Below are 18,031 nucleotides of genomic sequence, written 5' to 3'. Positions count from 1 at the left end.
TATGTCTATCAACACACAACAATGGGCATCATGTAGAGTTGAACACAATTTCTGTCTAAACTGCAAACAGAAATTATGTCCCAAAAAAAACAGTCTTATATGTATGGCAAGCGGATGGCAGTTGGAGTGAGCTGGAGTGAGCTCAGTTCTTAGCCCAAGCTCCCACTTATCCTTATTCTCACAAATATAATGCTTTGGACAGTTCGAAATATTATTGGAAACGTCACAGCAGTGCTAAGGATCGACTTCATACCTAAAACAAGGTTGTTTTAGGATCTGCGGAACTACTATCTCTGTCAAGCTGTGGGACCCACAGAGCTCAACTGTCATTGCTGTTTCAACATCTGTTCAGCTGCCCACTGAGCTCAATTGTGATCATTGTTACAATCTCTGTGTGGTGCCCCAAAACCCTGTTAAACAGCACAGAGGAAGTACATAAACGCTTTTGAAATGCAGAGCTACAAGAGGTTAATAGAGGCTGAGAAAGAAACAGTGGGAATGACAGTTGACAGTTGAACTGAAGAGGCGTACCCAGGATGATGTGCAGGAAGGAGGAGTTTGTGTCATAGCAACAAGTCCACTGAGTTTGGTAATAACTGTGAACTCCCAGAAGGCAGTGGGGAGAGGAAAGTTCTAGACTTCTGAGGGAGAGAGATGAGGTTTATGAGTGACAAGAAGACAGACCGAAAGATAAGAAATCTGAGTTGAATCTTTCCATGTAGCCGCTCACTACATCAGGAACAAGCTGAGAGAGATAAGAGGTATTACTGCTGGAAGTCGATCATATGAAGGAACTCTAGTTGAAAATACAGTAGGTCTGCAAATCACCTTTGTCACAGATTCCTCCACTTGCTTTCCTCCATGCTGACAGATTTAATGTACTACAAAATTCCTGTGCACAGGTCAGCCCAGGACTAAGTGTAAAATATGGTAACGTTACCAGGGATAATATTGGTGCACAAAATGTTTTAGTTGAATGTTAATGTTAAGTGATTTACCTAAAATTGATTTATTGTTATTTAAGATTTTATCGCAATTGTGCCTTATACTCACCAGTTGTATATTATATGTTAAATGCTATTGTGCTCTATGTTGATCAAATGAATATTTTGTCATTACCATTGAGTTGAAGGGGTCAGTGGCGCGGTGGCCAAAATTATCTTTACCGCATTATTAATAAACCCAAGTTATTTTACCAATCTTTGTCCCTTCCATTGAAGTATTTATCTCCTGACCACCGGATATCCGACCAAAAAAGAACCTAACTCGTGTCTGGAGGACAAGGTAATGGAAGGAAATCCCATCAGTCTTGACCACCACATCTGTTTGACTGCTGGACCCTCTGCACCCAACTGTCAGGTTCCTCCGGGACCTCTTCGTGTCAGAGCGGCAGAAACTGCCTACTCCATCAACCCCAGCCAGGGGGTGGTAAAGCATCCTTCACCTCTTTCACTGCCCCACACAATTTGGATGAATTGTTACTTTCTACTCTCTCATTACCTACCCTAGCTAATACACATTCATTCATATCTCTCCATCATGCACCTACTCAATTTACAGTCTCTCTTATTTACTGTCACCATACTTCTCTCCAAACTCCTTTTCTTTCTCCATCATCCTATTCCTCCCTCCCTGATTATGATTTCTCCTTCACTGCTTCCCTACTCACTAGTCTGTACACATGAACTGTTTTGTCTCCTCCACACACCACACTAACCAGCTTGCATTAACAACCTCAGACCCACAAATCCTCCTCCTGCTCCTTATCATGGCTGCTGGTGATATCTCGCCTAATCCTAGACCCCGTACAATCCCCATTATCTGCTCACACTCCTCGCTCCACCCCAAACCTTTCCATCTATCCTGTACTTCCAATACCGCACACCTTATCCACATATCTTCACTACCCTCTCTTCCCTTCTCCAGTGCACTATGGAATGCCAGATCTGTTTGTAGCAAACTTACATTCATCCATGATCTATTAATTTCTAAATCCCTTAACCTCCTTGCCATTACAGAAACTTGACTCACTTCCTCTGACACTATATCTCCTGCATCTCTCTCCTATGGGGGACTCTCCCTCAGCCACACTCCCAGACCCGGAAACAGACAAGGTGGTGGAGTAGGCATTCTACATTCTCCAAGCTGCACCTTTCAAGTCATACCCTCTGAACCCTCCCTCTCCTTCTCTTCCTATGAAGTACACACTATCCATCTATTTTATCCTCTCCATCTGCATGTTGCTGTCAATTATTGCCCCCCTAGTCTAGTTTCCCATTTCCTTGACAATTTTGCAGCCTGGCTCACTTATTTCCTATCCTTTGACCTGCATACACTCATACTAGGCGATTTCAAAATTCCCATTGATAATTCCACTTTCTCTTCTGCCACTAAACTTCTTTTACTTACTTCCAACTTTGGTCCATCCCAATGGACCTCATCTCCCACCCACTATGATGTGCACTCTCTTGACCTTGTCTTCTTGCACTACTGCTCCATCTCTAGTTTCTCCAATTTAGTCTTCCCACCCTCTGATGACAAACTCATTTCCTTCAGCCTCACTTTACCTCATGCCCTTTCCCCTGCACCCAAATACACACATACACAACAAAACCTAAGTACTCTCAACCCAATTTACTTCTCATTTTCCATAAAAACAACTATTTTCTCCAATGACTGCATTGTCCTGTCCTAATCAGGCTGAAACTCTCTATAGAAAAGCACTTACTTCAACCTCAGACAATGCAGTCCAAGCTACTACATATAGTCTCCGACAATCCAAACCCAAGGTATGAGGTTTGGATTGCTACCTGCAAAATGCTCCTGCACTGCAGAGCGCCACTGGAGGAAATCTCGTTCCTATCCTGATTTCATTCATTATAAATTCATCATTTCATCTTACAGAACTGCCCTTTCAATTGCCAAACAAACATTCGTCAACTCTCTAATATTCACCCAGCCTTCTAACCCATGTTGCCTCTTTCCCACCTTCAATTCACTTCTCTGCCCACATGCACCTCCTTCTCCTTCCTCCCTCACTGCCCATGATTTTGCCACCTATTTCAAGGACAAAATTGACACCATTCAAAAAGATAGTTCCTCGTGCCAAATTCCACTCTCTCTACCCACCTTTACCTACACTCCCCAGTCTACCTTTAATTCATTATCTCCAGTAACTGAAGACGAAGTCTCTGCACTCATCTTATCATCTCAACCTACAACCTGTCCACTCAACGCTATTCCCTCCCAACTACTCTACTCTTTCTCCTCCCCTGCATTACCACCTCTAACTCACCTCTTCAACCTGTCTCCACTGTAGAGATGGGAGTGTCCGGTTCCCCGAGAACCGAACCCACCCAAACTTTGTGTATCTGAGTACCGAGCTGAGTAGCTCGGTACTCTCCCGCCCGCTCCGAATCCAAATCGAGGCCGAACGTCATTGTGACGTCGTCGGACCTCGTGGCTCGGTTCTCGCGATACTTCAAGATTATAAATACACGCCTCCACAGCAATCCATCGCCATTAGACAGAGGGAGAGAGCAGGGTTTAGTCACAGGCTGATTAGAGCAGGAACAGAGAATAAAATATTCTTATTCCAATTTCTGTAACAAAAATCGCTAGAGAAGAGAGGAGGATAGAGGTGTATTTTATTTTTTTAATATTTGGCACTCTCCAGTGCTTTTGGGGTGTCCCCCATAATTGTGCATAAATATTTCTGGCTGTCAAAAGTCATATCTGTCAGCAGTATCTACCAAATAATTTTTAGCACTCCCCAGTGCTTTTGGGGTGTCCCCCATAATTGTGCATAAATATTTCTGGCTGTCAAAAGTCATATCTGTCAGCAGTATCTACCAAATAATTTTTAGCACTCCCCAGTGCTTTTGGGGTGTCCCCCATAATTGTGCATAAATATTTCTGGCTGTCAAAAGTCATATTTGTCAGTAGTATCTTACCAAATAATTGTAACCACTACAAGTGCTTTGCGCTCAGAATGGATTCAAAGCAGTCCACATATGATGAGAATGAGCAACCAGGTTCTGTCACCAGTCCTAATGTTAGTGTTCCCAGAACGTAATCTGGGCAAGGCGATGTCAAACTACACAGTGTTTCGAAATCAGTCCAAAAAACAAAAACCCCCAAAAAATTTACTGTTTTGAAGCAAAAAAGAAGTGTTACTGAGCAAAAGTTAAATGCCGATAAAAAAAAAATTGCCAACATGCCATTCTACACACGCAGTGGCAAAGAGAGAATGAGGCCTTCACCTTTGCCTATTAGTGGCAGATCCCAAAAAGTTACCGAGCCTACAATTGGTGCACAACTACTGTTACGAGTCAAAGCCAAGCTGCAAGATAACAGTAAGGCATTAGAGGATAATGTTTGCTCTGAATCACAAATGACACCAATCCCTGTGGAGAGTCCATCCAACAGTGGGATGTCTAATCGTGAGCATGCTGCTGATGTGTGTTTTAATAGCCCGAGTGTAGCCGGTGATACACAAATTGAGGATGCCACTTTGTAATTAGAAGAGGATGAGAGGGAGATTTGTGTAGGCGACGAGGGCGCTTATAAGGATGTTGATGAGGATGAGGTTGTTTGTGTAAGTCCTGCACCAGTGGCAGCAGTTCTAGCACGTGACAAGAAAAAGACCATTGTCATGCCTGGGCATAAAACAAAAAAATCCACTTCTTATGTGTGGAATTATTTCTACCCAAATCCAGACAACAATTTTATAGCCATTTGTAGTGTATGTCAAGCCACAGTCAGTCGAGGGAGGGACCTTAACCATCTTGGAACCTCGTCTATGTTACGCAATTTAACGAGGGTTCATGGCAAAGTGTTGGGAAAAGCTGAAAGTTCTTCCCAAAAAATTACAAGCACTCCACCATCAGCTAAGACCCTCCGCTCACCGACATCTAGACAGCTACAAAATACACCCACCACACCATCCTTATCAATATCCTCAGTAGCGCTCGGAGTTAGCCCGGCATCCCACTTAAGGCTGGATGACTCCTGCACTATTATTGATTCCTCTGAAGAAAGCGTTAGTCCCACTTCTGCTGCTGTTGCTGGGGGTGAATCGTCATCCCAGAGGCAGGTCAAGAAAATGAGCAGTCCTACATTTCAGCAATTAACTGTGAAACAATCATTTGCTAGGGGAAGCAAATATGACAGCAGTCACCCAGTCACCAAGCGAATCACAGACGCCATGGCTGCAATGTTAGTGTCAGATCTGCGTCCAATCTCCACAATAAACGCAGCTGATTTTTCACAGTTAATTGAGGTTTTGTGTCCGCGTTGCAGAATTCCATCGCAACACCATTTCTCCTGTAAAGCAATTCCACAACTATACCAAAAAGTGTGTAAAAATGTAGAGATTGCGCTGAAAATTGGCATTCTGCCCACTGTCCACATAACCACAGATATGTGGACAAGTGGAAGTGGCCAAACCAAAGACTATATGACTGTGACAGCCCACTGGGTTGGTCATTCACCTTCACCAGCAGGAATAGCAGCAGCATGTACACCACTACGTAACATTTATCACAGGCAGGCCACTCTTTGTATCACCGGCTTCACTAACAGGCATACAGCTGACAATTTGTTACGCAAACTGAGAGATGTGATTGATGCATGGCTTATACCACTTGGACTCTCCCCAGGGTATGTCATTTCTGAAAACGCCAACAATATAGTGCGAGTATTACAGCTGGGTGATTTCCAACACATTCCCTGTTTTGCTCACACCATCAACTTGGTAGTGCAGAGCTTCCTACGAAATAACCGTGAGGTGCCGGAGATGCTTTTGGTGGCCCGTAAAATTTCAGGCCATTTCAGGCATTCAGCCACAGCATGTAGGAGATTACAGCAGCTCCAAGAGCAGATTAACTTGCCCTGCTACCAACTTAAGCAAGAGGTGGTAACTAGGTGGAATTCCACCCTGGAAATGCTTCAGAGGATGGAGGAACAGCGCAAAGCCATCCAAGCATATTGCACAAGCCATGACATTGGGAAAGGAGGGGGGATGTATTTCACTCTTGCACAGTGGGGAATCCTTTCAGTGCTGTGCAAGGTGCTGAAACCATTTGAAGTTGTGACGTGTGAGGTGAGTGCAGACTCTGCTAGTTTGAGCCAAGTCATTCCTTTAATTAGACTATTGGAAAAACAGCTTGAGAAAATGAAGGAGGAGCTGAAAGCAATGATCCTTGAGTTATTAAGATCTTGAACTCGGATCAGTACGTTTTGGTCACTGTGCTTGATCCAAGGTTTAAAACCTACATTGAGTCTTTACTTGTAAATGAGCGAGATGTGAACTTTTGCAAGGAGCTATTGCTCAGCAATTTGGCCGCTGAGCTGGGCTTCGGCTTGACAACATGTCCTCCTTCACTTTCTCAATCTGCTGCTGCTCGTAAAAAATTAAATTTCCCAAAAAGAAGCAGGGAAGACGCAGGGGGCAGACCAGAACAATTTAACATCTGGGCTGGTTTGAAGGATTTTTCAAAAAAATGTGTCACTCCATCCAATACGAGTATAAACATGCAAAGGATGGTGGAGGATTACTTTTAAGAGGAAGTTGATATGGAAATGTCAGACAGTCCTTTCCTTACTGGGAAGAAAAGCAGGACATTTGGAAACCCATGTACAAACTTGCTTTGCAATACTTAAGCTGCCCACCCTCCAGTGTGTACTCTGAACGAGTGTTCAGCACAGCAGGGAACTTAGTCAGTGATCGCCGTAGAAGGTTACTTTCCAAAAATGTGGAGAAAATGATGTTTATAAAAATGAACTACATCTTCCACGAGGAAGGCCTTCATCATCCAAGACATCCAAGCACTGACTGTTCTCTAATGGCGGATTCAAGCGGCGATGAATTGATAGTCTGTGATGATGACGTACACACTGATGAGGGTGAGGATGAAGCTGAAGATGATGACGATAACATCTTTTTAAAACTTTCTATGTAAATGTAGGGTGCAATCTACCCCCAAAGAGGAAAGGGACTTGTGGCATTTCCATATCACGTACCGTCTTGAAAGGCTGCTGTTTGGGCAATTTCTCCTTAAGGGTAGGGTGTCATAGACAGAGTGATCCCAAACTGGCTTTGTCCATTTCTCTTAATATTGTACAGTCTATAACGGCTGAATTTTTTTGTATTTTCGACAAGTGGAGGGAGGCCTAGAGAGCCAGAAACCAAACTGGCTTTGTCCATTTCAATTAATATTGTACAGTCTATAACGGCTGATTTTTTTTGTATTTTCAACAAGTGGAGGGGGACCTATAGAGCCAGAAACCAAACTGGCTTTGTCCATTTCAATTAATATTGTAGTCTATAACGGCTGCATTTTTTGTTTTTTTAAACAAGTGAAGGGAGGCCTATAGCAACAGAAAGCAAACTGCCTTTTTCCATTTCTTTACATATTTAACTATAAGTGTAGGGTGTAATATACATCCAAAAAAGATGGCTGCATTGCCAATATGCATAGATGGAGAGGAAGACAGTCTGTTTTGTGTGTAGAATAAATAAAGGATTACCGACCAGGAATTAAACTGTTTTTTGGATGATTTATTAGCTCTACAATTAGATTACTTATCTATGAAAACAATTGGAGAACTAAATTGGGTTATTTTAGGCCCAAAAACATTGATTTTCCCAAAAAATAGCAAAACAAAACCAAAACCAAAACCAAAACACGCAATGGTGGTTTTGCAAAACCAAAACTAAAACCAAAACACGACGGTAATCCAGATCCAAAACCGAATCCAAAACCAAAACACCGGGGTCAGTGACCATCTCTACTCCACTGGCACATTTCCATCCTCCTTTAAACATGCACTCATCTTATCTATTCTAAAGAAAACATCTCTCGATCCATCCTCTCTCTCCATCTTCCATCCTATATTTCTCCTCCCCTTTGCCTCCAAACTTCTTGAACGATTAGTGTACAATTGCCTGTCTCACTTTCTCTCCTCTCATTCCATTCTCAATTCTCTGCAACATTCCACTGAAACTGCTCTTATAAAGTGACCAATGATCTACTTACTGCAAAATCTAATGGTAATTTCTCCATACTCATTCTCCTGGAGCTCTCTGCTGCTTTTGATACTGTTGATCACCCTCTTCTTCTACGTACCCTTTACTCCATTGGTCATCGTGACACAGTTATTTCCTGATTCACTTCCTACCTATCAAACCACTCTTTTAGTGTTTCTACATCTGGCACATCCTTCCCTCCACTCCCACTATCTGTTGGGGTCCTACAAGGCTCTGTTCTTGGCCCTTTACTTTTTTCATTGTACACCTCTTCTCTTGGGGCACTAATTCGCTCAGTCGACCTCCAATACCACCTTTAAGCTGATGACATCCAAATCCATATCTCTTCCCCTGACCTCTCTCTTTCTATACTAACTTGTATAACCAACTGTCTTTCTGCTATCTCTACATGGATGTCCCAAAGTTGCCTAAAGCTCAACATGTCCAAAACAGAGCTTGTTATCTTTCATTATGCCAGACACCACCTGCCCTCAAATCTCCCTCACTGTCAATAACACCACAATTTCCTTGGTATCACACTTGACTCTGCCTTTGCTTTATTCCTCACATCCAGACTCTCTCCCAGTCCTGTCGACTCCACATTAAAAACATTGCCAGAATACGCCCTTTTCTTACTCAACATGCTACCAAAACTCTTTTCCATTCTCTTATCATCTCCCGCTTTTGCAACCTCCTGCATTCTTGACACCCATATATTCAATCCATCCTAAATGCTGCTGCAAGACTGATCTTCCTCTCTCACTGAACCACATCTGCTGCACCACTTTACAAATCCCTACACTGGCTCCTTGTGTCTTCAAAAATCTAATTCAAATTACTCACCCTTACCTACAAAGTTCTCAACAACACTACCCCTGCATAATTCTCAAATCTCATATCAAAATACTCTCCCTCCCTCCCTCTTAGATCTACCTCTGACCTGCACCTTGTCCCATCTCTGTTAATAACCTCTCACTCCCGCCTACAAGACTTCTCCTGTGTTGCCTTCAAATCTTTAGATGCTCTTTTAAAACCTCTCTTTTTTAGAGGTGACCTTATCCTCAATAACACTATTCACATTAATGCACCCTCACAACTAAGGGACATAGATATTCTCTGTAGTTATGCTTAAGTATGTTGATCCATTCATGTGTAATTTGGAATTTACCTTCACACAGTTTGAACCAAGCATACAACACTGACCTAACCAGTTCTTTGCAACATGAGATGGAGAGGAAAATGTAAGAGAGAATAAAAAAATCCTCAAAAAGGTTGAGGCCTCTGAGAGGTGGGGTACACCTTGTTTTGCAGTCTAACTTTACATTCAGTTGAGGCACCAGGCCTGCATTGTGGTCTCCCTATAAATAGTGGAAGCCAGCTTAGGCTGTCTAGTCCTGGGGCAGGTTGTATTTTTGGGGAGGGGACTTGCTGCTTTTTCTTCATTTATCTATTTTTTGGATTTCTTTATATTTGTATTGCTTTGTGCATTATGGGCCTGATTTCGAGTCGGATGCAAATTCTTTTGTTCAGCATAAAAAGCAGTTTTGGGCAAAGATCTTTCTCAGTTTGCACTCTGATTGAGATGGATCTCCCAGTTGCACCTCTCTGCACTTAAAAAGTGGAATGGGGAAGGTAGTGGGCGAGCCTAGCAATGTAAAGGTGTGTTCACGCACTATACATGCTATTGTGATTTGAAAGAAAATGTAGATAGGTCTCTAGAAGACATATTTTTTGCGAGTGCTTTCAGCTGGTGCAAGAGACCTTGGTGATGAAAAAAAACGAGTAAAAAAAAAATAAATTATAAAAAAAAAGTTGTGCACCCACAGCATAACCAACCCTTGTGCTGTTTGGGGGGAACATTTATTTTTATTTTTTTACATTTTTTTTTATAATTATCTGCCATAAGGCAGATAAAGGGGTGTATTTGTGCAATTTGCACAAATTGCACACAGATCTAAAGATCCGTGCCACTTATAATACTGTGTAAATTGCGGGATGCAATTTACACTTACGATTTCAGTGTAAATTGAGTCCGACTCTAAATGAGGTCCTATGTCTCATGCTGCTCCACACAACATTGATTGTATAAACAAAGACTACACAAGTGTTCACAAGCACTAGCCCTGTACTGTGTACAATGTATTGCCATTTGTCGGACGGGTGACAGCATTGCGTGAGGGCATGTCTATCTCATGTAACTGAGTGGTCATTGTTGGAATTTTTAGGATAGTCCAAGGAGGACAAATCTGTATAACATATTGTGGGTTTTTCTTTATTTGATATATAATGTGAGACCATAAACATTCTGCTCAACTCTAAAAATATTATAATATCTACTTAGTTAGAGGATTTCAGGGAAAGCATATTTAGTGAAAATTGTTAAGTCTTTGGATGGATTTTACTGCCATAGTAGACCAATTTATAAGGATTTTGATCAAATAAATAGCTTTTTGCTTTTTGCAAAAGCGTCTGTTTACATGGGCATTTTTTAATATTTCTGTCTCTGTTTATGCTTCATGCTTACTGTTATATTATTTTTTTACATAGTAAAGTAATATTGAACATAGATGAACAAAAATGCTGCTGACACATTCATACCTGTTTATCTGCTTTCTGCCTATATGAACATGCCCTACCAGAGTTTGAAATTACTGTTTCTCCCCTGCCTGGCTCAGCAGGATAAACATCCAGCCTCATGTTGTTATTCTTTATTTCATTTATTGAATTTTAAACAAAATACATCTATCTTTAGAACACAGGTTTTCAGGTGCATTTTTTTTTATAAACAGCACAATTGCGAACAGTACAAATATTCACTTGATGCAGATAAATTTATGTATAGGATAGAAAAATCAGACATTATATCTTATAAAATAAAGAACTGGCATACAACTTTACTTGTACTACAGCTGGCTTGTGTGTAGCATGCACTGCTAGTTTTATTTCTTGAAGCTTCAGGATGAATAAGAACATAAATTCACATGGTTATTGCAGTCTTAATGCAGTCTTTTGGTTGCCTGTAGCAACCCATTATTTTCACTTCACTCACGTCACTCACTATTATTCTCAATTGTTTTAAGGCGTACCCAGCAATTCATTTAGAAAAAAAACACACTCAATTCAGCTTTTTTAGCTTAGACAGTATTTTTGTGCAGTAGCAACAAATGTAAACATTCATCATTAATAGTATTTACCTAGCTTTGACAGATTATTAGGGATTTTAGTTCCTCCTTAAGGAGATAGTTACGCTATTTTCAGACTCTGCTAAATTAGTTAAAGACTCACAGCCATTGCTTCACACACAAACACTGCATTCCAAATTTACAATTTTAAGTGATGCTGCAACATGTGCATTATTTAGCAGACAGATATTTTCGCACAATATATCAGTTAAATATTTCCATGTCTTATTTTATTAAATATAAATATCACATCAACTATTTATGGGTAATGTAATATTCATGCACAGCATTTTTGTATGCTAAAATCCCTGAATGCAGAAACATTGCCATTGCAAAATAGATAACTTAGTAAATTAATAGATAAATAATAAAATAAATGAACTCTATAAGCTGTTCACGCTTAAAAGAAAAGTAAGTGTAATATATATTTATATAGGATGGACTTGGTACTCTATTTGTGCTGGGTATTTGAAACACAATGATGACACCAAATAGACATAAATAGAAATAAAGGAGCTGATGCCGTGCTGGACCTATGTCCATTTGTTTAGCGTAAGTTAGTACTGCTTATGCCCAAAAACAAAAGCGTCCGTATATGTCCGTGAGCAGAGTTGCTTGCATTTTACACTCTGACCTCACATCTGGAGAGGTAGAATGGGGCTTGGGCAGGGCCGGATTAACCCGAAGTCTAACTGGGCTACAGCCCAGGGGCCTCGGGCATCCAGGGGGCCCTTGAAAGTGCTCAGCAGCCTTATTGATCGGTGCGGGGGCGGGGTTGCCCCGGTCCGATCATTGCTGCTGAGCCTGTCACTGTAGTCCTTCCGTGACGTTTAGTAATCACTTTACTGAGAAAATCGCTTGAGAGTGTCACAAGATCTCCTCAGTAAGGAGCTTATAGCGCTCCCCGGAAGGACAGGAGAAGGAGGTAAGCACTCTTGCGGCGGGTGGCTAACAGGGGGGCTTCACAGGGGAATGGAGGCCCCCTTAGCCCAGCGGGCTCCATTCCCTTAATCCGGCCCTGGGCTTGGGGCTGGCCAACATAAGTTAAGTACAGTAAGAGAGCATTCACATAATTGCAATTGAGACATCACTGCAATGAGATGCATGTACGTCTGTCAGGCGTACATGCATCTGTCTTGCCTGTCTTGCGGATAATGATGGGCTGGTGCAACGAGATGCACTGATCACGATGACGATCAGCAACATTAACTAGATGCTTTTAATTTGATGATTATGGATTGACCTCTCCAACTGATAGCACTTCCTAAAATGTAGACAAACTTTTCTGCTTATAACATGTATACAATTATCTTTGCCTAGGTAATGCAATTGTGTTTGTTTAGTACACTGTGATTGACGCTTTTACAATTAGTACCTTAAACACACTACTCTGTCTTGAATTATTATCAACGCCCTAGTTCTGTTTTTCTTTAGCCACTCAGATGTTTTGTGATTTTGAAAAAAAAAATGGCAGTTTTTTTTTTGTCTTTTTAAAATTGTAATGCAAACATTATATACAATTTCTATTGAAAATGTATCATGTGTAAAAAGTTTTAAACTATATTTTTTGATCCCCACAAGAGGGGGAGATCAAAGACATTGAGACACAGGAGGGACAAGACATTGAGGGCCAGGAGGAGGTTGGATCACTGGAGGAGGGGCAAGACATTGAGGGCCAGGAGGAGGTTGGAACACTGTAGAAGGGGTAAGACATTGAGGGCCAGGAGGAGGTTGGACCACTGGAGAAGGGGCAAGACATTGAGGGCCAGGAGGAGGTTGGACCATTGGAGGAGAGGCAAGACATTGACAGCCAGGAGGAGGTTGGATCAATGGAGGAGGGGAAAGACATTGAGTGCCATGAGGAGGTTGGGCCACTGGAGGAGGGGCAAGACATTGAGGGCCAGTAGGAGGTTGGACCACTGGAGGGGCAAGATGTTGAGGGTCAGGAGGAGGTTGGACCACTGGAGGAGGAGCAAGACATTGAGGGCCACATATCCCCAAGGGTTTAGTATTCCAAAGCGCCACATTTACTATAGGGCGAATTGAGACTGGAATGTTAGATGCCTGGCGATGTGTAACGGTTTGAAAACAGCTAAACCACTAATGGTTTAGTCAAACTCACCATCAAAACCGCCATTCAAAACTATCAGGAAAAAAGACAAGTTTTTTAATACCTGCTTCTGATTGGCTAGATAGTTCAAACATGTTTTTTGAGCTATCCTGCCGTTCAGAACATAATTATTCTATGGGGGGAAATTTTATTTTTCATTATATTATTGGGGCAATATTATTGTGTTATTATATTATGGGAATACCATCTGTAAGGCAATATCTTTAATAAGAGGTTGAAATCTCCTAATTCTAATTGATCCTGGTTTTCTAATGTCTCATAAATAAGGAAACGAGCAGCCAATATTGCCTCCCCATGTTTTTCTGCCTAGAGTTGAATGCATAGAAAATATATGTGTGTCTTTGATCATAAAAGTGCTTCTGAAGGAAAACTGAATATACCTTCATGGTTTGAAAGTTTTGGATGTTTCTAGAGTAGACTCTTTTCTTTTAAATTGCACAAAATTATACATAGGGCCATGGGAAAAGGTTTAAACAGTATGATGCAGGTTTGTAAAAGGAAACAAAGAGTTTAAAGAGTTTAGTGTGGAGGGAGGTTTGGAGTGTTAGATTGTTAGTGTTAAATTGAGCATAAAAGATGTATGCATATGAAAGAAGTGGGGTAATTGATTTTCCTGTGTGGACTATATAACTTGCGCGGTGACAGCAGCGCCCACAGTTACGTGCAGTGCCCTTGAGTGTGAGCCACACATAGTGCAGCTAGCGCTGCGTTTAATTGAGGTGTCGGAAGTTAGCCGCATTGAAACTCCGCCCTAACAACGGAGGGGGCGGAGCTTCAATGCGGCGGGGCCTACCGGTGGATAGATCGGCTCCCCGGCTGGCCAGTCCGAGGCTGTCAGTAAACAACTAATAGGTTGGTTGCTTTTAAGTAAGGCTTAGAAAATTTTCAAGGCAATGTCTCAATCTCTTGTTTAATGTTTAGCTAATAACAAAAGCTTGTTCCAGAATATTGAAGGCTATAGAATGAACCAATTTTCCAAATCTGTGAGACAGATGCTTTAAGGTGTGATATGTATTACTTAGTGTACGAATGAATAAGATGTAGTTGATTAATGTAGATCACAATGTAAAATATGCAATATCTTTAGTCTGCAAATAAGAGACTGTAGGGTCGAATTTGGTATTGCTGCTGGATGTCACCTTATATGAATAATGAAGAGATTGCCTGGCATCCTTTCTTTCAGTATGCCCAGGTTCATTGGGTCAATTTATAGTTTTTCTATATCAACTAGAATATAGGGATTGGATACTCACTAAATTATGGAGGTCTGGAGAGAGGCTTCTTTTGATTGAGAAAGTAGTAGATATAATCAGATTGCAGTTTAAACTGCGTAGTAGTGGAGGTGATACCAGGCATTCTGGTCATGGCCGCTGATCACATTGATTAATTTGAAGTCTTTTGTTGGAACAGGCCAGAAGTCTTCTCAATCAGCTCCAGCTATGTTTCCAGTAAGTGATGCCTGATATTTTGGTTATTGCTCCTAGTTCAGTAGTGTGATAGCAAAGGTTAATTTGCGGCCTTCTGTTGCAATAGTCCAGCAGTTGACAGAGATGAATATGGTGATGTAATGATCCTCCTAAACTTGGGGAGGAAGTATAAAAAACCATGGGCAGCAGACTGAACGTAAACCCTATGAAGTGGTGTTAGCCAGAGTGATCCTGAATGATCCGAGTGGAACTAGGCCCTGGTCATGCGAAAGGCTGTTCTATTATACAAATGTATACTGTTGACCTGGAGCTGTTTCCTTTGCACAAATGTGTACCGTTGATGGACCTGTAATACAATGCGCGACCAGCAAGGAGGATTATGACTGCAGCCATCATTAGATTGACTTTTCATCTTTTTCCTTCAACATCTAGCATTATGTTGGGAGCTAATATTTTTATTCCGTACTGTGTGTGTGAACACAAAGAAATTCGAGGATCTATTATCTCAGTCTGTGTACTCCCACATAAAAAAGAGGAACTCACCTTCTAAAGGATGAAAAATTATCTTAGCATAGTTATACAATGGTGTAATTTGTAAACATGGTGGTGGCGGTTATGGTGTCTAGTTGCATCATATTATGGTAACTGGCATAACCAGTGGTCAAAGTGGAAATGTACAAGTTGCGGTTTGGAAATTGTAAGTGAATGGAATTTGATAGTTTAACAATCAGGGTAGTAGGAGAAGTGGTGATATGGCATATCACCCACTTTCACTACAGGTTATAACCCCAATGCAATGTCAATTAGCTATTTGAGCTTGCTTTATACAACTCACCAGCATGGCTGCTGTACACTCAAATATAAAGACACCTAAGTGCATTAATGTCCCAGTTGCACTATTTTTTATTTCTTATTTGTAAGACTAATGTAAATATTAAGAGATGATACCAATTTTTCATTTTAAGGTCTACTGTGCTTATAAAAAGTTATCACAAAGTCAACTCTCAGAGCTTGCTGTGCAATTGAGGGCATCATACTTATATGTCTTAATGCTTTCACAAGTCCAATGATTGCTGCAGAGGCTAATAGAAGTGGGAGTGTTGGTGATTATCATTGGAGATATTGGCAGGCCTGGCAGCAGGCCCGGTGCTAGGATCCCCGGCGCCCTAGGCGCAATTTTGAAATCCGCCCCCCAAATAAATCCGCCACCCACCCCCAAAATATCCGCCCCCCCCCAAAAAATAAATCCACCACCCCCCCCCCTAAAATATCTGCCCCCAGGACTTTCCTTACCTTAAACTCCATAACGCTGCTCCTCTCTGCAGGGTCCCGTCCCTCACTGACTGACACTGTCGGGCCCTGATGATGTCACGCCCGACAGTCAGTGAGGGGAGGGAGAGTGAGGGGGAGTGAGGGAGACGGAGGTGCGCCCGCCCCATCAGCTGTTGGAGGGGGCCGTTGTGGCGATGGTGATCCATAACTGTGCGGCGGCCGTGGAAGGTATGCCCGCGGTCGTGGCACCATTTTACAATATAAAGTATATCTGCTTTTTAATCCTGTGGCGCTCTTCAGAGCCCGGCGCCCTAGGCAACTGCCTAACGTTGCCTAATGGGAGCGCCGGGCCTGCCTGGCAGAGTGCTATCATGGGAGAGACAAACAAATATCCTTAAACTTGTTCATAGCTTATACAGAGCATGCCTTTAATTGTGTTACCTACACACTTTGATTCAGTGCTTTAAATTTTTTATTTAAAACTGCATTCAATTATCATTGGGTTGTATTTAAAAAATCCAAAAGCTTAATTAAAAGGTATAAAACATGTTAATTTCTGCTTTTTATTATCAAAATTATTTCCTTTATTGTTATTTTTATAGACATATGTTTCATGATAATTACAGCGGCTAATAGTAATTTCTGATAATACAAATATCAAGACATTGTTAGGCAGTGGGTGTATTACTCAGATTTTTAGACATTAGCTTTGTCGTTCCCATGTGCCCACTAAATATCCTAAATGCTTATACAATAAAAAGTAAGACAGGTAACCAACTGTTTCAAGTTTTAATGACTATGCTACATATTGTTAAAACCTTTGATGTGCATGTAAGCAAATCTATTAGAAATAAGGACAGATGTTCCAATCACTGTGAACTCCTTTAGATCAGACACATTTTACATGGTTTAGCATGTATAGTAATTCACACACGCCTGAAGCTAGACTACATTTTCTTATATGGAGATGACAACCAGTATATTTTTGATTAGAGGTGAGTGAAGCAATTTAAGGAATTAAATATTTGGGATTAGTGAGCCATATGCCTCCTATATGAAAGAAATTAGCTAAAGAGACAAAAAGCATGTAATTAAAGCGCAGTAAACAAAAGCAGTTAGTGTGACAAAATAATTTTTTACAGTTCCTTTGCATGTGCATCATATAAAATAATCAAAAAACACCAGTCCCAGTTTAGGAAATATCCATTGTTTCAGATGACACATATTAATAGTCCTTAAATATTTACTTTTCCCTACAATAAACATTAGCAAACCTAAATTAATTATGTAGAAAATCTATAATTATAGAATTAATGATGCACATCACCCGTATATTCTTTCTACATGAAAAAATAAAACAAAACAAGACTATACTCTGGATGTTTCTTTTCACAGCATTGCCATGGTAACTTCTTATCTGGATACAAGCACAAATAAGAGCAACATAGCTTTTATAAGCAGAATAATGTACTGTAGTTCTTGTTTTGCACAACGATATATATGTTTTTAAACACTACTACCCTGACAAAATTACATTTTTTAAACACAATTTTAAATGTCTCTATATCTCCTCCCCACATCTCTTCCTCTTTATTTCTCTTTCTCCTCCATTATATCCACCTTTTGTCAGATGTCAGTAAAGTTAGAATAATATGAACCCAACGGCATGGACATTGACATTCAGAGAGATAGTGCATAAGCGATATTTTTTGGAACTTTTTTCAATTGGAGATTTCCATTCTAAAGCTGAAAACTGAATAAAAAATTATGGCATAAACAAAACTTTCATGCTGGACTGAGTGCTTTCTTTAAAGGAAGATAAAAAAAAGAAATTAAATACAATTAAAAATAAAACAGCATGTCCTCCTCCTCCAGAAAAGTCTCTATCAGCGCTGCGTTCTGGCGGTCTGGGCTGGTGACACTATAGCAGTGAAGCTACAGCATGGGGTCCCCCTGTCATAAAGTCTACCATTTATAGCTCATTCAGCTA

Source organism: Mixophyes fleayi, chromosome 1 (genome assembly GCF_038048845.1).
Source record: "Mixophyes fleayi isolate aMixFle1 chromosome 1, aMixFle1.hap1, whole genome shotgun sequence".
In the NCBI taxonomy this organism is placed as follows: Eukaryota; Metazoa; Chordata; class Amphibia; order Anura; family Limnodynastidae; genus Mixophyes; species Mixophyes fleayi.
Note: the sequence above shows the minus strand (reverse complement) of the source record.